Genomic DNA, 22967 nt, shown 5'->3' with positions numbered 1-22967 from the left:
CAAGGTAATTAGTAGGAAGTTGGATTATTCTGCCCTTCTCCCCTGCACTCTCCAAGATCACAAACAGATAAGACAACTATTATGGCTCCAAAGAGTTGAAAATCTGGACTAAAAAACAAAAAATACTCAGCCATAAAAAAAAAATGAAATTGAGTTATTTGTAGTGAGGTGGATGGACCTAGAGTCTGCCATACAGAGTGAAGTAAGTCAGAAAGAGAAAAAACAAATACTGTATGCTAACACATATATATGGAATCTAAAAAAAAAAAAAGAAAAAAAATGGTTCTGAAGAACTTAAGGGCAGGACAGGAATAAAGACGCAGACGTAAAGAATGGACTTGAGGATATGGGGAGGGGGAAGGGTAAGCTGGGGCGAAGTGAGAGAGTGACATGGACTTATATATACTACCAAATGTAAAACAGATAGCTAGTGGGAAGCAGCCGCATAGCACAGGGAGATCAGCTCAGTGCTTTGTGTCCACCTAGAGGGGTGGGATAGGGAGGGTGGGAGGGAGACGCAAGAGGGAGGAGATATGAGGATATATGTATATCTGATTCAGTTTGTTATACAGCAGAAACTAACACACCATTGTAAAGCAATTATACTCCAATAAAGATGTTAAAAAACAAACAACAACAAAACAAACAGACCAATAAACAAAACTCTAACTGGTCAAGATGCGAAATGATTGTTGGGTCCCTGATCTTTTGCAATGCGGAAGCACACTGAGAAATCCGCTCTTACCCTAAGGAGGGCATTTTCCCAATGGTCTCTTCAGATGTGATCAAGAAGATAATAGAAAAGGAAGGACAACCCAGAGTAAAGGCAAGAGCCATGGAACACAATGGACAATGGACTTAGGCACTATTCTTAGGGCTTAGACTGGCACCCAACCAAGGAGAAGTCACCAGCTCCAGAGTATGGAGCCCTGACAACATACACCTAGAAGGATTTCGAAGTTGCTATGAACCAGTGTCTGCTGCCTTCTTCCTGTTATTCTCTTTTTCCCATGGGACCATTTATGGCCATTATTCTGTCTGAATTCCACCCACTGTACATTGACTATGTGTGGGTCAGGTAACATATAATTTAGTTCCTAGGTTTCTAGATCAAGAGGACCCACATCTGTACACATGTGGAGATATTCACGAGACTTAGACTTTGACCTTGATGTCATATTGGTTTGTGTCTCTTGAGAGAGGAGATGAATGTGTTTTGCACGTAGAAGGAAGGAAATACATATTTGGGACAAAAAGGGAGAACTGTGGTTGATTGTATTATTGTCCTCAAATATTCATTGCCTCTTTGGGAGAGAACTATGCCTCCCCATTCCTTCTGCATCAGGCTTGGTCATGTTACTTGCTTTGGACAAGGAAATATGAGTAGAAACGGGAAGCTATTCATGGTTCTTCCTCCCCTCTCCACCCCATCTCAGAAAATAGTTTCTTCGTCAGTTTATGTTCCAGGACAAAAAGACCTGTAATAGATGGGATCATGAGCTGTGAAGGATATGTAACACGATCAAGAATTAAACTTTTTTTGTTGTAAGCTCCTAAGACTGTGGGTTCATTTGTTATTACCGCATAAGTTAGCTAAGTTGATTGATTCTCTCTCTATATATATTTTTTGATTTTTTAAGGCAACATTTTGATCATGTGGCATAGCCAGGTTTCTATCCTGTATTTTCCTCCTAACTTTATTTTGAAACATTAAAACATTTCCAGCAGTGGTCTTCAAAATATAAAGACAAATAGATTTTTATTCTTAAAATCAACTGAAAAGCTAGGTGCATGAAAATGTATAGACCAACAAAGGTGCTCTGAGTTAGATGTCGGCAGTCATTTAGGGTTTGTTCCCTTTACCTTTTCCAGGTGACAGTTGGATTTATATCATGGCTTCATGAGTTAATTAAACTTGGTCTAATTTAAAAGAATGGTAAAACTCACTTTAGGGACTGGCTCATAAAAATTCCCAATGTGAGAAGCTTTGTATCCCTTCCCCTTCTAGCAGACTCATGCAGAAATGAACTTGGTGGCCCAGGAAGCCACATGTTGATGATGGTGGAGCCAGAAAGTGGAAAGAGACTGAATCTCTTTGCTTGGTACTTGGAGCAGAGCCACCTGCCAATCAAGAACAGATATCTCAAGTGATCAAAAAATAAACTTCCATTGTCATGCTATAGCCAAACATTTAGCAAAACTGTCCTCTGGAGACTTGCAAGGTAGACCATGTTTCTACTAGCTTATACCTTTGGGGAAGGGTTTGGAAAACGTCAGAATGATGGGCATCACCATGTGCTTTCATCAAAGTCTTACTAGAAAGAGATGAACTCAGGAAAGAATTGGGGATTTGAAAGCAGAAATGAAAGGGATTAGAGAAAGACCAAAAATTTGAGCCCTTGAATTTGGGACTTTCAACTTCAAATATACTCTCAGTATGTAAACTGGAGTGTTTGTTCCCAGACTATAACTAAGACTCTGCATTTGGTTTAACATCCAATCTCTATCCCGTACCTGGGGCAGACCAGCTGCTTTCAGAGGTCAGAGAGGGGCCAGTGTTTTTGCTACAATTTCTGCCCACTTATCTGCCATTTTCAAGCTGTTATTACTGATGCTGTGGGTTATGGGAATGGAGTTCAGTGAGAGGAAGGGGAAAGGGGGCAGAGAATTTCATACTAGCCCTGATTCCTTGTAAAATGGGCAGATATCTGGAGCCGATTTTTCTCTCTAGGCTGCTTTGGTGGTTCCGCAGGGGTGCCACCTGCTGGGCTCATCTGGCACAACGCCTACAGTGCAGGCATGCCTTTTGAGCTTGTCTACTCAGCCCTGAGTTTAGGGAACCACTTTCTACTGTCTCTTCCTGTTAGAAGTTCCTTGCCCCTTACCGAAAGTCCTCTTGGTCAGGGATAAAAATGGCTCTAGGCTAGCTCTCTTCCTGAGGTCTGCATCTCCTCCACCAAAAATTTACTTCGTTGCCCAGACAGCTCACCAACTACCCATCTTGCCTTTCATTAAAGCTGTCAGATTCTAGGGAACAAAGCTTGATCTCCCTAAGTTATCCCAGTGAACCCCTTCTGGCAAAGGGTAGCATCCCACCCTGTCCCCTTGGAGAAGGTGAAATTCACACCCTAGCATCCGAAGCATGCACACACGCATATCTCTTCGTAAATCATATCATCATCTCCAATCTCTTGACCCTTTTTATATTCTCCTGTGGTTTTAGAACAGCCTGAATTTTTCTCTGGTATCTCTTTTAAAAATCTTCATTTTGGCTTGACACTTCCCTTTGGCATTTCATATGTAGTATTTTGCTGTGACTTAGCTGGAATTTCCAGTTTATACGGTTAGATGGTATTAGAAAAAGTTTTACACTTCTCTTGGAAGATTGAGGAAGAGAATTATAGGCACACACACAAAAACAATTACATAACAGGGATGTTGAAAATTAAGCAGCTTTAAATTACACACAAAACAGAAAGTTGTATAAGAAAAGAAACTACCTGCTATCTCTCCACCCCATCTCCCATCTGCACTACGGCAAGGTAGTCCTCAACATTCAGGGAATGCAAGCAGTGAGGATGGGCTATCTTAGTCCTAAATATTCTTAGCAAATCAACTTCCTCTCTATAGAAGCATGAAGGTGATGGTTGCAAAACATGGCTTTTTCCATATCAGATTGCCCATTCCAAAATATGAAAAATAGCTAAACAAAATGCATTCCTTTGTGTAACTGGTATCTTTTCCTTAAAAGAAAATTTAGGTGTGGTTAATGGGCTCTGTGTCCATCCCATTTCTAAAATTAGAACTCTCCACTTCAGTCCTTCTCTCTGGGTCATTCTTCCTGACATCTAATCATTCCCCAAGTACAGTCAATTCTATGCTGGTTCAATGGCTGACATCCTAAAACACTGAAATTAAGAGTGCTGTGGCCAGATTGTCACCTTCATTCTGAAATATCTCATAAAGAAAACGTGAGAATAAAAATAAGCACATTCACAAGTAAGAAAGGCTACGTCTGACTGGGAGAAAATATTTGCAAGTGATGTGACTGACAAGGGCTTAATTTCCAAAATATACAAACAGCACATACAACTCGATAACAAAAAAAATGAACAACTCAATTGAAAAATGGGCCGAAGACCTAAATAGACATTTCCCCAAAGAAGACAAACAAATGGCAAATAGGCACATGAAAAAAGGCTCAACATCGCTAATTATTAGAGAAATGCAAATGAAAACTACCATGAGGTATCACCTCACAGCAGTCAGAATGGCCAACATCAAAAAATCTACAAACAATAAATGCTGGAGAGGGTGTGGAGAAAAGGGAACCCTCCTACACTATTTGTGGGAAGGTAAATTGGTGCAGCCACTATGGAAAACAATATGAAGTTTCCTTAAAAAACTAAAAATAGAGTTACCATATGATTTAGCAATCCCACTAGGCATATCTCTGGATAAAATTCTAATTTGAAAAGATACATGCACCCCTGTGTTCATAGCAGTACTATTTACAATAGGCAAGACATGAAAGCAACCTAAACGTCCACTGACAGATGCCTGGATAAAGAAGATGTAGTATGTATACAATGGAATATTACTCAGCCTTAAAAAAGAATGAAATAATGCCATTTGCAGCAACAGGGATGGACCTAGAGATGATCATACTAAGTGAAGTAAGTCAGAAAGTGAAAGACAAATATATGATATCAGTTATATATGGAATCTAAAGTATGATACAAATGAACTTATTTATGAAAAAGAAACAGACTCACAGACATAGAAAACAAACTTATGGTTACCAAAGGGGAAAGTGGGGGAGGGATAAATTAGGAATTTGTGATTAGCAGATTCAAACAACTATATATAAAATAGATAAACAACAAGGTCCTACTGTAGAGCATAGGGAACTATAGTCACTATCTTGTAATAACCTATAATGGAAAAGAATACAAAAAAGAATGTGTATATATATATATATATATATATATATATATATACACATATACATATATATATATATATATATATATATAAAAAACTGAGTCTCTTTGCTGTACACCAGAAACTAACACAACATTATAAATGAACTATACTCCAATAAAAAAAAAAAAGAAAGGCTATGTCTATAAAGGTTCCTCATCTTTTTCATCTGCAGAAAATACTTATTTTGCAGGTTAGGGCTTTCTATAAGTCAGAATAAAGGATTGTTTTTACTGCTTTTCTCAGTTCACATAGGCAGAGTTACTTGCCCCATTTTCTGTGATTATGCTACTGTTACTAGCACATCCTATGCTTTGTTGGTGTGTTAAATGGCATTTGCATACTGTAAGAGAGAATGCCTTGAGGTTAAGGATCTTATTCACTTTTGTGTCCCCATGTCTAAGAACCATGCCTAGAACAAAGGACTCAATAAACGCTGAATGAATGAATAAGTGACTGAATGAATAAAATGAAGGAAAACTAGGGCAAAATCAAATATGATTTCCTTTTGTTAACATTTTTAATCTTATTATAATTTTTGTGTGTGTCTGTCTCCTCCTCTTGACTGTGAGTCCTAGAGGGTATGAATCTTTTCTTGCTTATTTCACTAGCTTTAGCATTTAACATTGTAGCTGGTGCCTAAAATGTAGTAGTTGCTCAGTTAATGTTTGTGAAATGAATGCATTAATTTATGAGATGTGCAAGAATAAGCACCCTCTGTAGCCTATGTCTCATGCTTTCATTATGCCAACTCTTGTCCTCGTATTTTGGCGACTCAAATCTGTAGTTGAAATCCAAGAAAAATGACTTTTTGGATTCCCCTCTCTCCTACCAACTTCTAAAATATCAACTTTGTTTTTTAAGATAATAATGTTTGCTTTTTCTTTTCTCCTTTTCTTTTCTCTTCTATTTCTCTTCTCTTCTCTTCTTTCCTTTTCTTTTCTGTAACCCAGATCTTGAATGAAGACCATGTTAACAAGTGCAGTCAGGATAAGTCTTTTATAGAACTGCTACTTTAGTTTACAGGTGCCATCTTCTTTGTCCAGTTAATGCTGTTGCTGTTGGATGACTTAATAATTCCTGAGGCATACAGATGAAAGGACTACAGAGCAAGGTTATTACCTGGGTTTCCTTCCTGAATAAGACTTATTGCAGAATGTCCCTGGCCTTAAGTAAAAATAGATAAAATATCAGCATTTTCAAGGCCCTAATCTTATGTAACACAAGGGCACTGCTCTTGTTTTAACCCTGGCTTAGCACTGCTTGACATCAGAAGTACACCCAATCCCCATTTGGAGGCAAAAAGAACAAAATCGCTCTTCACAAGATGGATCTAGTATGTATGTATCCAACGATCAGCTTTGTATTGCAATCTCTGAAACCATTCTCAGGCCTGCAGTCTGCTTCTCTGTCCAAAAGACAAAAAAACACTGGAAGGACGAATTTTTAAAATCACACTGTTATGGGATAGTTGAAAATTTAGTTTGGTCCCAGCTGGGGGAAAAAAAAAATTAGCCCATAAAGCTGGAGTCAAGGAAAAATTTTAACATAGCTAAACTGGCCAAATCTGTCATGCCCAGTTGTGCAACAGAGCAAAATGAGACGAGTGTATTAGTGGCAGTTGAGAAAAATGGTTTTTGAATTCAGTTTTATATGCGAGTAATTTAGGAAGTGTAGTATAAGAGTCATGAAGTACAAGATACCATCAGCGTCAGTGTGAGTTGTATTCTGTCTCTGTTTGGCTCTCTGAGTGACATACCATACCTTAAATCTGATGAAGAAGCTTTTTTGGAGGCTAACATGGAAGGGCATGAAAGCAAACTCTTCAAGCAGCACAGGATTTCCTGGGAAAGGGGTCCCTAAGACAACGTTTGCCCGCCATCAGAGGAAGCCTTTGTTTCCAACACATGAATGGAGTAAAACCAAGAAGAATCTTCTTGTCAGCCGGCCACCCACTTCCCATGGGAAAATCAAGAGGAATGTGGGCAGGACCAGGGAGCTTCTTGGAGATGGTTTCAAGCAGGGAGGCAGGAGTGAGAAATGCAGCTTGAATCAGCAGTCTGTGACACAAGGAAATGTGAGCCCCAGAGCAGCTGTGGCTCCAGGTCTCCTGCACGATTACATCCGTTGTTGTCTTGGGTCGGGATGAAAAGGAAGAAAATGCCTCCTTCCCCTACCCTCTGCTGGCCTGAAAAGTTATGGTATGTGAAGTGCGACCCCCTTGTAAGTATTGGTTTGAATTTCTCACGAACCTAGAGAGAGTTTAAAAACCCACAAAACACACTATAAATCCAAGATCTTAGGGGGAAAAAATATTTTTATGAGTCCCTTTTTATTGAGTACTTGTTGAGTCCGGTACAGCATGACCAGTTTAACTTGACCAGATATTTCCTATTTGTGACTAGATTAAGGTCATTTTAAGTTTACCTCATGCCTTGCCCTCAGGGTAAAGCCTCAACCCTTGGTACTGTACACCAGCATCCTTCTCTTTTATGGAAGTTTTCTTTTGTAGCCACTTAGTTCCTCGGAAAATTGGCCATGGTTGTCTCATCTCTAAGCCTTTGCTTCTTAATGGGTTTGCATCCGGATTTCTAATGGTAACCTCACGATTCAGCCACTCTGAGCTGGGCTTCTACAGTTTGGGTCAAGTCACCTTCCCTAGTTTCCTTCAGCCCTCCAGCTCACATGAATGACCTCTTCTCTAAATCTGTGGCTTCTGCATTGCCCCCGAGGCAGCTGTATCTGCCCTCCCCTGTTACTGGATGTTTTCTCAAGTTATCTTCTGGTCTCCATGGCTGCAGATTCCATTGTATCCGTCACAGAGTTTTGTTTTTATGGAACTTTTTATGTGTAGTGTGGCAACATCTGTGCTGTTTTACGTGTGAGTGTGTGCGTGTCTTTGTGCACTCACATACTAGTCCTTTTTTTCTTTTTCTCGTTCCAACGTACACTGATTTATTCAGTCTGCCCCCACTCTTGGCAGAAACATCAGTGAACCACCTCTACTAACCCCATTACCATATCAGGGGCTGTAATGGACCAACGCACTCCAGGCTTGCACCGTTCATTCTCTGTGCTGCTCCTCTGCTTACAGAACCTCAGCTCAGACGTGGGGTGGACACAGCTGGCTCAGTAGTTGCGTCAACAGAATAGCCTACATACTCAATCAGTGTAAAGCATTCTAACAGGGGCTGGGGCAGAGGAAGAATTTCCAGTTAGGAAAACATAAGATGCTAATTCACCATTCTTCTGTCCTTAATGAGACAGAATCCATTTAAACATCATATCATCCAGTTTAGGGTATCATTTTCATTTATTCATTCATTTGCTCAATTATTCGTTCATGAGCTCATCTGTTGTGTATTGAGATCTAGTCTGTGTGAATACATTTAGGAGGGAGGTGTAGCAGTTATCTGTTGTCATAATAATGCTACATTATAACCCACCAGAAAACCTCGTAACACACAACACTATAAACATTTATTTAATTCATAACTCTGTGGGCCAAAGGGGTGTTTTTTCTTGTCTGAGCCAGGCTTGACTGATCTCAGCTGAGCTCACTGATCTATCTGTCATCAGCCGGCAGTTTGACGGGGGACTGGCTGGTCTAGGAGGGCCTTGACTAGGACTGGTGAGACAGCCTGGATTTCTTTCATGTGGTCTTTCATCCTCCAGCAGGCTCACCTGGCCTTGACTACATGATAGTGAGGAGACAAGTATGATGGGAATGAACAAGACATAGCTTCAGAAATGGCACAGAGTCTCTTCTGTCATATTCTATTGGGCAAAAGAGAGTCAAAAGGAGAGCTCAGATTCAAGGTTGGGGTGGAATGGATGGGGAATAAATGGCATCTGTTTAAGGGAGAAGCTGCAAAGCCACATGCAAAGCACATGGGTTCAGAGAGGCCATTTGGGCCTCTCATGCATTTGACCTACAGGTAGACAAACCCCAAGTTAGAATATAATGTAATAAGGCCAAAAAGGAGTATGTGTACAGTGGTAAGGGAGAAACACATTATTACAATATTCTTCTACCTTCATTGAAGTGTTTTTAAAGAAACAAGAGGAAGAAGAATGTAGGAAAGAGGCCAATAAACAATTCTTGCCCTTCTTTTTTTCCCTTTTCCCACCAATACACACAAAGACACTCCTGTGGAGATCTCCATGGTGTTCAGGACTTGCCAGGGCAGCCATCCAAAGATGTGGGCCTGAGCAGTTTGGAAGTCAGGTTCTATCTGCAAAGGTGATGTGAATGCATGTATTCTTTCTCTGGTAAAGAAGATGCTATTTGGAAACTAAGCTCTTATTGAAAACTTCAGATGCTTTCCTGAGTCTTCAGGGAAGGCTTTTCTGGGTTACATTTTGGTTTTGAAGTCAGTAGTGGATGCTAAGCTTCCTTTCAGTTTCTTGTTCTGCATTTATCACTTGGTCTTATTAGATTTCTAGATCTCACTTGTCTGTCTGATTTAGACTCCTGTCAACTCCCAAGGCAGAGAGGGCTGCCTGCTGTATTTTACAGAACTTAGTAAATGCTAGCTGTGGGTTGAAATCAATGAATCTTACACTTTCTCATCCTGCAACTCAGAACTTTCAGCATCATACCAATAACCTCTCAAAAAGTCAATTGCTGTGTACCTTTGGGTGTTGTCACAGGACAAGAGCCAATTAGAACTTCTCTACTGTAGTTCCCCCAGAGCCCTTAGCAATTGAAAATAGAGAAGAGAGGGGAAGTGACTGCATGGTTGAGGAGACTAGCTAACCCCAAAGAGGTGCTTCAGACTCTTGAGTTGTAGCCACTTAGTTCCTCGGAAAATTGGCCATGGTTGTCTCATCTCTAAGCCTTTGCTCCTTAATGGGTTTGCATCCGGATTTCTAATGGTAACCTCACGATTCAGCCACTCTGAGCTGGGCCATAACTCATAACTTATCCCTTTTTGAACTCCCAACAGTATCCTATTTGCAGAAGAAATAAATTGAAAAGGATACGAACTTTCTAGCTCTAAGGATCTCATGTTACTGGAATGGCATTGCAGCAGCATTTTCTTTATAAATTTTAAGAGCAAGGTAGGCAAACGCATGTGTACTAGACTAGATGTGTGTGTGATACCATTTACCAGAAAACATTTTTTGAGGTTATCAGTTTTCCTTACTTCTTTGCTTTTGACATACTCATCTTGATTTGAGTCTACTTTCTTCACAAAGAGTGTACGTGAATTTGTATACAGCTGGTCCTCCATATCCGTGGTTCTGCATCCATGGATTCAACCAAGTGTGGATCAAAAATATTTTTAAAAATTCCAGAAAGTTCCCCAAAGCAAAACTTGAATTTTTGCACACTGACAACTTGAAAGTTTGCACACTGGCAACTATTTACATAGCATTTACATTGTATTACGTTTTGTAAGTCATCTAGAGGTGATTACAGTATGCAGGAGGATGTGCATTGGTTATAGTCAAACAGTTTGCTGTTTTATATAAGGGACCTGAGCATCTGCAGGTTTGGGTATCTGTGGGGTGTCCTGTACAACAATGTCTCCGGGATACTGAAGAATGACTGCATGTACATATACATGGCACTCAGGTTAAGAAATAAAGCTAAAAATATATTCTGAAAACCATTGGTTTAAACCTTTATTTTACAGGTGAATAAACAGAAACAGGAGGAAAAACATCTTGCACAAGATCTAGCTAGTTGTGATGGGTGTCCTGACTCTCATTGCACTTGTCGCGTAATTTATAGAAACATGCTTTTTACACATGGGATGGCTTAGAAGCGCTGGAGGCAGTATCCAGAAACTTGTACTGTAGTTTGTTGGAAGGAATGCTACGTACCAGCCAAGTGCAAACAGACGTGACATAAAGGCAGAGTCAACTGAAAGGAGGGAGTACAGCATGTGCTACCTACATGGACATAATTAAGACCATAAGTAGCTCTTTCTGGTCCCAAAATATTCCCATTATTACTAGAGTAGCCATGCTTGCCAGCTTGCTGGGATAATCTCGTTTTATCTCTATTATCCTGGTGTGATTAACTTTCACTTTTAAAAGCGTCCCTGTTTAGACAATACGTTCCCAACATAGTGGGAATGACACCATTTCCTTTTTTTTCCACAGTAGCTTTATTCTTTTTTAAAAAATCTATTTTTAAAATTGAAATATAGTTAATTTATGATGTTGTGTTAGTTTCAGGTATACAGCAAACTGATTCAGTTATACACACATATGTATGTATATATATATACTCTATAAATATATATGTATATATTCTTTTTCAGATTCTTTTCCATTATAGGTTATTACAAAATATTGAATATAGTTCCCTGTGCTATACGGTAGATACTTGTTGTTGATCAATTTTATATATAGTCATGTGTATCTGTTAATCACAACCTCCTAATTTATCCCTCACCCCAGCTTTCTCCTTTTGCTAATCATGAGTTTGTTTTTACTGGATGACACCATTTCTTTATGTCATATAGGGTTTTCAGTTTCCAAAACCCATTACACTTACTCAATAGAAATATTATTTAGAAATCTAAAACCTCAAAAAACCTTACCATCTATTGGAAGCAATTAGCAAGACAGGATTTAATGAGTTTGAGGGAGACAATGAAAGACAGTCTTCCAAAGGGAAATCACAAGGCCACCAAAGGCAAACTCCTGCCACCTTCCACTGGTGCCAGAGCCCATTCCACTGTGAAGACTGGTCACCTGGAAGGTGCTGCAGGGCCAAGAGAACATTTCTTGCTCAACGGCTTTAATAGACAATTGCCTTCTCATTCTCTAAGCTGAAAAAGCCAATACAAGTTTAAAAGTACCACCAAGGCCTCAGGAACTATTTTCCTTTCTAGTAAAAAATTTTCATCAATGCTTTAATTGATTGTTTAATAGTTGCCCTTTTGAAATAATATCATATGTATTCAAAATTTTAATATATTCATCAAGTTCCACCCTTATCTTTTCCTTACAATTTTTGTTGAAGAACTTGTGTAGTTTGACCTGTAGAGTTTCTCACACGCTGTTTAACACACACCTTTGTCCTGTGTGTCTCCTGTAAATTGGCAACTGGGTCCAAAGCCTGATCAGACTACAGGTGGTGGGGCGCTTTTCCATCAAGAGGCAAATACTGTCTGGTTGACTGTCATTTTGTGATGTTAGCTCATTGCCAAATTCAGAGGTCAGCAAACCTTTGTGAGCCAAATCAGATCCAACTCCTGTTTTTGTAAATAGTTTTATCAGAACGCAGCTATGTTTATGTTTATACGTTGTTTGTATGTTGTCTATGGCAACTTCTGCTCCAAAACCAGAACTGAGTAGTTTTAACTGTGCTATGTGCCCTGCAAAGCCTACAGTATTTACTGTCTACATCTTTATAGAAGGGTTTGCTGATCCTTGGCATAATTCATTGATTGTCATTTAAAACGACAATAATCCAATTGTGCGTATGTGTGTATGTGTCTGCGTAGTCTTTTAAAATACAAAATATTCCAAAATTCATACTGGTACCTCCAATTCTAATATAGGATTACAAACTTTTTACTTAAACTCATCTATATTTAAATCTTCTTTCTTAAACATTAAGAATCCTGGCCCTCAAAAACACAGGAATGATTGAATTTTAATATTTCATAATTACTCATCCACTTAATTCATATTATATAACAACCTAGCAGAAATAAATTAATGATTAATAATTTATTAATAATCTGATAAACATAATTTATCATTATAAACTACTATTAATTATAATTTATTAATATTATATACCTATTTCTATATATTATATATAAGATATACTTATAATTCTATAAATTATATATTTATATAAATTATACTTTATAATTTAATTTAATTTATAAAATTATTTAATTAAATAAAATTAAAAATAATAAATGTATCACCACCAAACGTGATTACAAAAGCAATTACATTTTTTAAAATATCTTCATTCATACAAGTATCTTCATTCTTGTAACATACTTTATTCTTTACCTTTTGAAATCAGCTATGTCTTAATGATTTTCTGTCTGCTGGATCAGTGCATTTCAGAAAGAGAGGTGTTGAAGTCTCCAACTTTAATAATAGATTCATCTATTTCTCCTTGAAGTTCTATCAGCTTTTGCTTCATGTATTTGGATGTTCTGTTGTTTAGCATATACTCATTAAGGATTACTATGTTTTCTTGGAGCACTGAGCCTTTTGTCATTAAGTAATGCCCCTCTCTATCCCTGATAACTTTGCTTGCTCTGAAGTCTGCATTATCTGCAATTAATATAGCTACTCCTGCTTTCTTTTGATTATTGTTAGCATGGTATAACTTTCTTTATCTGTTTACTTTTAATCTATATGTGTCTTTATATTTAAAGTGTGTTCCTTGATTTTTATTGAAGTTGGCAGAGTAGAAAGACCCTGAGCTCACCTCCTCTCATGGGCACACCAAAATTACAACTATTTACAGAACAACCATTGATGAAAGAGACCAGAACCTACCAGAAAAGATTTTCTACAACTAAAGATATAGAGAAGGAACCACAGCGAGACAGGTATGAGAGGTGGAGTTGAGGTATAGTCAAAAAGAGAAAAAAAATAAAGTGGGTTTCTTATAGACAACATAGTTGGGTCTTGTTTTTTGATCCACTCTGACAATCTCATTCTTTCAATTGGTGTATTTAGACCATTGACATTTTAAGTGATTTTTGTTAGAGTTGGATTAATATCTACCATATTTGCTACTGCTTTCTGTTTATTGCCCTTGTTCTTTGTTCCTAGTTTTGTCTTCTACTCTTTTTCTGCCTTTTGTGGCTTTAACTGAGCATTGTATATAATTCCATTTTTTTTCTCCTAGCTTAGCATATCAGTTATACTTCTTTTTTTAACTTTTATTCATGGTGTCCTAGCTTTTGCAGTATACATTTACAACTAATCCAAGTCTATTTTTAAATAACACTATACTGCTTCATGGGTAATTCAACTATTTTATAATTACAAAATAATCCATCTCTTGTGTCATTGCTGTCATTCATTTCACTTATACATAAGTGTACATAAACATGTATGTGGATACATAATGGCATTGTCATTACTATTTTGAACAAAATGTTATCTGTTAGATCTATTGAGAATAAGAAAAATAAAAGTTTTTATTCTACCTTCACTTATTCCTTCTCTGATGCTCTTTTTTTTTTTTTTTTTTTTTTTTAATGTAGACACTTTTTTTCATTTTTCCTGAAGAACTTCTTTTAACATTTCTTATAAGGTAGGTCTACTGGCACAAAATTCCCTCCATTTTTGTTTTTCTGAGAAAGTGTTTATTTCTCCTTCATTTTTTAGGGATAATTTTTCAGGGTACAGAATTCTAAGTTGGTGGGGTTTTTTTTTCTCTCAGCACTTTAAATATTTCATTCCACTCTTTTTTTGGCTTGCATGGTTTCTGAGACGAATTCAGATGTAATTCTTTGTTCCTCTATAGGTAAGGTGTTTTTTTACTCTGGCTTCTTTCAAGACTATTTTTTCATCTTTGAATTTCTACAGTTTGAATATAATATGCCTAGGTGTATTTTTTTCCCCTGCATTTATCCTGCTTGGTGTTCTCTGAGCTTCCTGGTTTGGTGTTGACTTTATTTTGGGGAAATTCTGTCTTTTTTTTTCAAACATATCTTCTGTTCCTTTCTCTGCTTTCCTTCTGGTATTCCAATTATGCGCATCACAGCTCTTACATATTCTGTTCCATTTCATTGTCTTTTTTCTCTTCATTTTTTTATTTTGGAAGTTTCTATTGAGATATCCTCAAACTCAGAGGTTCTTTCCTTAGCCATGTTTAATCTACTAATAAGCCCATTATAGGCAGTCTTCATTTCTCATATAGCATTTCTTTTTGATTCTTTCTTAGACTTTCCACCTCTCTGCTTACATTGCCCATTATTTCTTGCATCCTATTTGTTAAAGCCCTTAGTATATTAATTATAGTTATTTTAAATTCCCAGTGATAATTCCAATATTGCTGCCATATCTGAGTCTGGTTCTGATCTGTTCAAACTTTGTTTTTTGCTTTTCAGTATGTTTGTAATTTTTTCTTGATAGCCATACATGGTATACTGGGTAAAAGGAACTGCTGTAAATAGACCTCCAGTAATGTTGTGGTTATATGTAGGAGAGGGGGCGCATTCCCATGATTAGGTCTCCGTCTTTTGTGAGTCTGTGATTCTGAACTATGAACTTCACACAGGCTTCTCAGTCCACCTCCCCCCCACCCCTTTTTAAGTGGGCCAGGATGGCTAGTGTCAGCTGGTGTGGGTATTTCTCTTTTCTCACTTAGGTTAGGCTTTGATAAAGTCCCAATAGTTTAGGCTCTAGTAAGCTATAAAATAGTTTCTCCTGAGGGAAAACATTTTTAAGAAAAACAGAATGCTCTGGTGTATTTCAAAATGGTTCCTTTTCCCCTCCCCCAGCCTGAAGCCCAAGGGGATTTTTTTTTTTTTTTCCTGATATTCTCTTTAAGGACCTAGCCAAGCTCCTGGAGGTAAAACTCACAGTGGTGTCAGCAATCCCAGCACTCCCTTGCACCCCCATGACCAGGCCCCCTGTGGAGTTTTTCTCTTTCAGATTTGTCCACACTGAGCCCCCAGCAATTCATCAATTACAGTTCAGGTCTCCTACTCCTGGCACTGGTTCCCACAGAAGTTTGTGCGTTTCTGCTCTGGTAAATTGTGACTCTCTATATCACTTGTTTTTCACTCCAGTCTTGGGGGTAGCAGTTTGCCCTGTGACCATTTCGCTGGTGGATCTAAGAAGAATTGTTGATTTTTCAGTTTGTTCAGTTCTTTACTCATTGTTAGGACAAAGTGATGACTTTCAAGTTCCTTACATGCTGGACTAGAGACTGGAAGTCTGTTCCCTATCTTTTAACCCTCATTTGTCTTAGGACTAAAGTAGGCATGTATTTAACAATCATCCCCATTCCATCTACTAATTTTGGTTTCCTGAAGATACTTTTCGAAGTGTTTTCTCAGAATAAGCACAAAGAGTCAAGATCCTCTTAGTTCTTACGTATTGCTAACTGTTTGTACCTTTTATTTTGAAAAGTAAGTTTCACTTGTTAAAAATCTTTGGATCACGTCTTCTTTTGTTGAATATCTTAAATATGTTCCTCCATTTTCTTCAGGCATATCACAGTGCTGACCAAAAGTTTAATGGTAACTAAGGCTTGCAGACCCTCGGTGATCTTTGATAATTTCTTTCTCCCGCGGTCCATGTCTTGTTTAATCCTCTCCTCTTGAGTGGATAGAACCTATGACTATGGCCACTAGAGTGGCCCCCGCTTGCCACAACTAGAGAAAGCCCTCGCACAGAAACGAAGACCCAACACAGCCAAAAATAAAAATAAATAAATTAAAAGAAGGCTCAACATTAAAAAAAAAAGTTATTATTTTATGGCTGCGTTGGGTCTTTGTTGCTGCATGCGGGCTTTCTCTAGCTGAGGTGAGTGGGGACTACTCTGTTGTGGTGTGCGGGCTTCTCATTGCGGTGGCTTCTCTTGTTGTGGAGCACGGGCTCTAGGCGTGCGGGCTTCAGTAGTTGTGGCTCGAGGGCTCTAGAGCGCAGGCTTAATAGTTGTGGCACATGGGTTTAGTTGCTCCGCGGCATGTGGGATCTTCCCGGACCAGAGCTCGAACCCGTGTCCCCTGCACTGGCAGACAGATTCTTAACCACTGCACCACCAGGGAAGTCCCTGGTATTAGGTCACTTTAAATAAGGTTCCAATTTGGCAGATTGAAGCAAGGGGCTTTTCCTTGCTGACTTTGAGGAAGTAAGTTCTCATGTTGTGAGAGGGCCTATGGAGAAGGTCACATGACAAGAACTATAGGCAGCTTCTAGGAGCTGAGAGAGACCCCTGTCCAAAGGTCAGCAAGAAAATGGAGACTTCAGTTATACATCCTCAAGGAACTGAATTCTGCTAACAATCTGAATGATTTTGAGAGCATTTCCCCCAAGTCAAGCATCTAGTTTAGAACATAGCCTAGGCTATACCTTGATTTCAGCCTTGTGAGATCATGTCTACAGGACTCAGTTAAGGCATGGAGCAGAGGAGCCAGAGAGCATGGTGGACACACCTGAGCAGAGGGGAGTCATTTGGGGGAGGAGGGACAGAAGCCAAGAGGAGAAAATAATGATAACACCAGAGTGTCTGGATAAGCTTACATTTTGTTCAATGGAAAAGGATGGCAAGAATATAAAGTGGAATTAATTAGACCAGGATTGGCAAACTTTTTTTAGTAAAGAGACAGACAGTAAATATTTTAGGCTTCTGGGCCATATGGTCTTGGTCACAACTGTTCAACTTTGTCATTGTAGTTCAAAAGCAGCTACAGATAATACATAAATGAATGGGCATGTCTGTGTTCCAATAAAACTTTATTGATAAAAAAGGAAGGTGGGCCAGATTGGCAGGTGGGCTATAGTTTGCTAACCCTTGTGTTATATTCAAGGTGCTGAAAGGAATTTCTTTTTAAAATCATTTTCAGAGGAAATTTCAAACCAAGTAATCAGAAGAGTCTAAAAAATCCCCATGTATCTCCCAGCTCCAGGAGTAGACCTCAACCAATGACTCTTGAGTGTGTCAATGTGAACATCCCAATTCCTGCATCCCAAGGGTGGGAATCAAAGGGTAGAAGTAAGAGTGACCTCATTTACCATTACTCCTAGTAATGCACTTGACTGATTGAGACTCCCATCACAGCAACTTCAGGTTCTGTTGGTCTAGAGATCCTGATGTCAAGTGGAAAGATATTTCAACCAGGAGTATATAGTAAGAGTTACACTAAACTAAAATTTGGTTACCATCTAGTCGTTTTGTGTTCATCATGCCAGTTGATTGGTAATTGCTGGGATAATTGACTTGATTATCAAGAGGAAACAACGTTACTGTTACTTAAGTGGGCAGAGAGAAGTATTTCTAAAAATCGGGAGATCTACCAGGATTTACATTTGATGCTTCCATGTCTAGTAATAGACGTAAATGGACCTCTGCAGAAACAAAGGCCTGATAAATGCAGTTACTAATAGCATCTACCTCATTGGTATATTATCAGAATAAGTAAGTTAATATTTGTGAAGTATTTAGAATATTGCCTGACAAAGAAGTTACAAATAGACCACTGGAACAGAATCGAGAGCCTATAAACCCAAGCATATAGGATGATCAACAAATATTTGACAAAGGATCCAAGAATACTCGATAGAGAAAAGACAGTCTCTTCAGTAAATGGTGCTGAGAAACTGGATATTCACATGTAAAAGAATGAAACTTGACCCCTATCGTATAACACTCACAAAAAGTAACTCCAGATACATTGACTTAGACATGGGTCTTGGTAATGATTTTTTAAAAATCACATGTAAATCACAAGCAACAAAATAAAAAATAAACCAGTGGGATTATATCAAACTAAAAAGTTCCTGGACAGTGAAAGAAACCGTCAACAAAGTGAAAGACAACCTATAAAATGGAAAAAAATATTTGCAAATTATATATTTAATAAAAGGTTAATATCCAAAATATATAAAGAGCTCATACAACTCAATAGTAAAAAACCAAATAATCCAATTAAAAAATGGAGAAAGGACCATAATAGACATTTCTCCAAAGAAGATAAACAAATGGCCAACAGGTACACAAAAAGATGCTCAGCATCGCTATCATTAGGGAAATGCAAATTAAAACCACAAAGAGATATCACCTCACACTTGTTAGAATGGCTGTCATCAAAAAGACAAGAGAATAAATCATGGCATAGATGTAGATAAAAGACAACCCTTGTGTACTGTTGGAGGGTTTGTAAATTGGTGCAGCCACTATAGAAAACAGTATGGAGGTTCTTTAAAAGATTAAAAATAGAAATAAATACCATAAGATTCAGCAATTCCACTTCTGGGATATCTGCACTCTCCTTGTTCAGAGCAGCATTATTTACAATAGCCAAGACTTGGAAATAACCTAAGAGTCCACTGACGGATGAATGGATAAAAAAGTTGTGAGATACACACACACACACACACAATGGAATATTTTTCAGCCATAGAAAATGAGGAAATCCCACCATGTGCAACAACATGGATGCACCTTGAAGGCATTATGCTTAGTGAAATAAGTCAGACAGAGAAAGATACGTACTGTCTGGTCTCACATATGTGGAATCTTAAAAAAAAAAAAAAAAAAATATATATATATATATGTGTTAAAATAATATTTAAAGTTTCCTTTTTCTTTGGAGGAAGTAATGGTAGATTTATATTTAAAACTGTTTTTAAAACAAAATTTAGAAAGTGATATTTTCTGGCTATGTTAAAGTTATTGGCATTCTTGAATGAGGGAGATTTTTGTTGGAAATAACTTGATACATAATACTAACTAAAATAAATCTACGTCCAATTTTTTTTTGCTGAGTAGTGAAAAAAATAACATGTTGGCTTCTATTTCATGTGCAAATTATCAAATAAACAAGTGAATTAAAGCGCTAAGACTGGCTTCATCATGCATTGTTGGTTAGACCTTAAACTCAATATTGAGGATCCAAGTTACTTAGAATTTCACAGCAAGTTTAAATATGCTGTGAACTTGGCAGTTTCTTTTGTTGCTTTCTCCCTGCAGGTCCAAGATGGAGATGGCTCTCAAGGCATAAAAATACTTTTGCATGTTGCAGGCATAGGGGATTTAAAATATATGTTTTGGAAACCTTTCTCTAGCAAGTGGTAAGATTCGATATGCCAAGAGTCTCAGAGGGCTTGGGTAAGAGTCTTTAATTAGAAGTTTTTCTATTCTAGAGCAAAAAAATACTAGATTCAATTTCATATGTTAGTTGTAGAGTTACAGGAAAACTCTGGAACATTATTCAGGGCAATCTCTGTCCTCATTTAGACATAGCCCCAGAGATAAAATCTGCTTGTTGTAAACTCAGACTTAACTCCTGTGACTTCAGTTGACAGTTGATAAGTTGACTTTAGTGTGGCAAGCCAGGCTCAGTTTGATTTATTGTGTGACCCTGGTTGCTGGCACAGAAGAAAGTTGATTTGACTTGTTTTGGTTGCCTCCTGACAAGGTTTTCGTAACTTCATTCCTAGCCAAGCATCTGAGCTACTTTCTTTCCCCTGTTGTTTTCAAGCATGCTACACTGGCAGCTTTATCAATACATATTTTTCCTCTTTTCCAGAGATACTGCTATTTCATTCCACCACTAAATTAAAGCATCCAGTTACATGAGGATTTTCCCTCATTTCCTCTGGCGTTTTTTCCTTAGCACTGGATCTCCTGGGACCTTAACCAAAGCTAGTGATGACTTCTATTTACATATGGATGGTATGACCATGAGATTTTTTTGCCAAGCTTTAATTAATGTTTTTTTTCTTTTTTTTCTGATTTCAAAAGCAACATAGACTTATAGTGGAAAACACTATGAAATATGAGATATAAAAATGGAAAGTCATCCATTATTCCATCCCTGAGAAGTTTTATGTATGTTATTATAGATTTTTTTTTTCCCTATGGGACTACTTTAAAAGGGATTCTATTATATATTCTCTTTTGCTACTTGAATTGTCCATCATACTCATCATGGTCCTATAGAATATCTACAAAGCTATAATGTTTGTTACTCTCTGAAAGGATGTGGATTTGTTTAATTATTCTTTACTAGGATTCCTTTGGATTGCTTTTTCCCCTTCTAAATAAATTCACTACTTTTCTATTACAAGAGGACACCTAGTTTCAGTAAGGAGATTCCTTCATTGAATTCTGGATTAAGACATAGTGTTAAAAATACACACACGTACACACACGCATATACAGTCAGTATTAAAATATTTAAGAATAGTTCAACGTAGGTATTGACCAATCAAAACAAATGTCAGCCCTGAGAAATCTGTTTTCTACAGTTAATATGTTAACTGATGCACAAACACAAAAGAGACAAACTTTAGACAACAAACACAACTTATGTGAAAGTTAACCGCCCAAAGGTAATGTCTGGCTTCATTAACTCTCTCAACTTTTTCCATTACAACTTATCCTAATCCTTACCTTTCTCTCTTTATAAACCTTAGCTGAACATGTAACTCTTGTATTAGCTGTAGCCTCATGCTTAATTTGGTTCCCAAACCAAAACTCTTTTAACCCCAGTCCACTGACTTTTCTTTCTGAGAACTTTGTCATTTTCCCTTTGGACAGTGGTTCTCAAAAGCTTGATATTTGCCTCCCATGGGACACTGGAGAGGTCTGGAGACATTTTTGGTTGTCCCACTGGGGGAAAGGCAGTGCTCCTGGCATCTAGGAGGTAAAGACAGGGATGTTGTTAAGTGCCCTATAGTACACAGGACAGGCCCCACAAAAAAAGATCTGACCCAAATTCTCCATAGCACTGCTTTAGGTTGAGGGTATCAGCTCACTGCCTCCAAGATGATCTTCAAGGTAGTTGGTAAACACTGTGCACAAACAACCACAGCCCCAGAAGATTTGTACTTGATAACTCACTTTGTTTTTCTCCTCAGAATAATTGAATTGTGTAGCTGCTTTGAGAAGCTCTAGCAATGCTTAGTGACTGACTGATTCTCTCAGCATGTTAGGTCTTGAATTATGTTCCCTCCTTCCCCATACTCACATGTTGAAATTCTAACCCCTAGTACTTCAGAATGTGACCTTATTTGGAAATAGGGTCATTGCAGATGTAATTAGTTCAGATGAGGTCTTTATTTTTTTACATCTTTATTGGAGTATAATTGCTTTACAATGGTGTGTTAGTTTCTGCTCTATAACAAAGTGAATCAGTTATACATATACATATGTTCCCATATCTCTTCCCTCTTGCGTCTCCGTCCCTCCCACCCTCCCTATCCTACCCCTGCAGGCGGTCACAAAGCACCGAGCTGATCTCCCTGTGCTGTGCGGCTGCTTCCCACTAGCTATCTACCTTACGCTTGGTAGTGTATATATGTCCATGCCTCTCTCTCGCTTTGTCACAGCTTACCCTTCCTGCTCCCCATATCTTCAAGTCCATTCTCTAGTAGGTCTGTGTCTTTATTCCTGTCTTACCTCTAGGTTCTTCATGACATTTTTTTTTCTTAAATTCCATATATATGTGTTAGCATACGGTATTTGTCTTTCTCTATCTGACTTACTTCACTCTGTATGACAGACTCTAGGTCTATCCACCTCCAGATGAGGTCTTTAGGATGGGCCCTAATCCAACATGACTGGCGTCCTTAGAAATTTTCCCACAGACACATGCACAGGGTGAACACTGTGTGAAAATGAAGGCAGAGATCAGGGTCATGTTTTGACACGCTAAGGAATGCCAAAGATTGCCAGTAATCCTCCAGAAACTTTGGTACTTTGTTACTGTTTCCTGCTGGGTTAGGTTTCATTTAAAGAGTGCTACTTAAAATACATGTTAAAGACGGAAACTTAGAGAAATAAAACAGAATTTAACTCATTATGTTTCTTATAAAGCTTCTTCCTCTATCTTCTAAGAAGTTATTGTGTTAGGAGTTGTTTTCTCTCAATACTGTCTTAATCTTTCTTATCTTCCATTTTTACCCCTCAGCCTCTGCTTCTAAGGATGTCCCTTCAAAATCTCCTACTTAGACCCAACAAATCCTTTTCCTCTTTTACATTCTATATCCTTTTTTCTACTAAAGGAAATTCTTTGTTTTTAGCATGCTATGTTTTTAGCTCATACACTTTTGATACTTTTTTTGGAACCACTACATGACATGCTTGTGACTGCTCTTCATTTCCAGCCATCATCCTACCCACTTGCTTCCATCTATCATTCATTTCAAATCCTGACCTTTTTTATCTATGTATGCAGAGTTTGATTTTCCCAAAAGCCTAACTTAAAACATACTATCTACCTTCCACTTACAACAATTCATATAAATATTATCACATTATTCTAAACTTTCTTTTCCTCCTGGACATATAATTCCAAACTGTT

Source organism: Pseudorca crassidens, chromosome 4 (genome assembly GCF_039906515.1).
Source record: "Pseudorca crassidens isolate mPseCra1 chromosome 4, mPseCra1.hap1, whole genome shotgun sequence".
Taxonomy (NCBI): Eukaryota; Metazoa; Chordata; class Mammalia; order Artiodactyla; family Delphinidae; genus Pseudorca; species Pseudorca crassidens.
The sequence above is the reverse complement of the archived record's forward strand: the minus strand, read 5'-3'. Positions refer to the sequence as shown.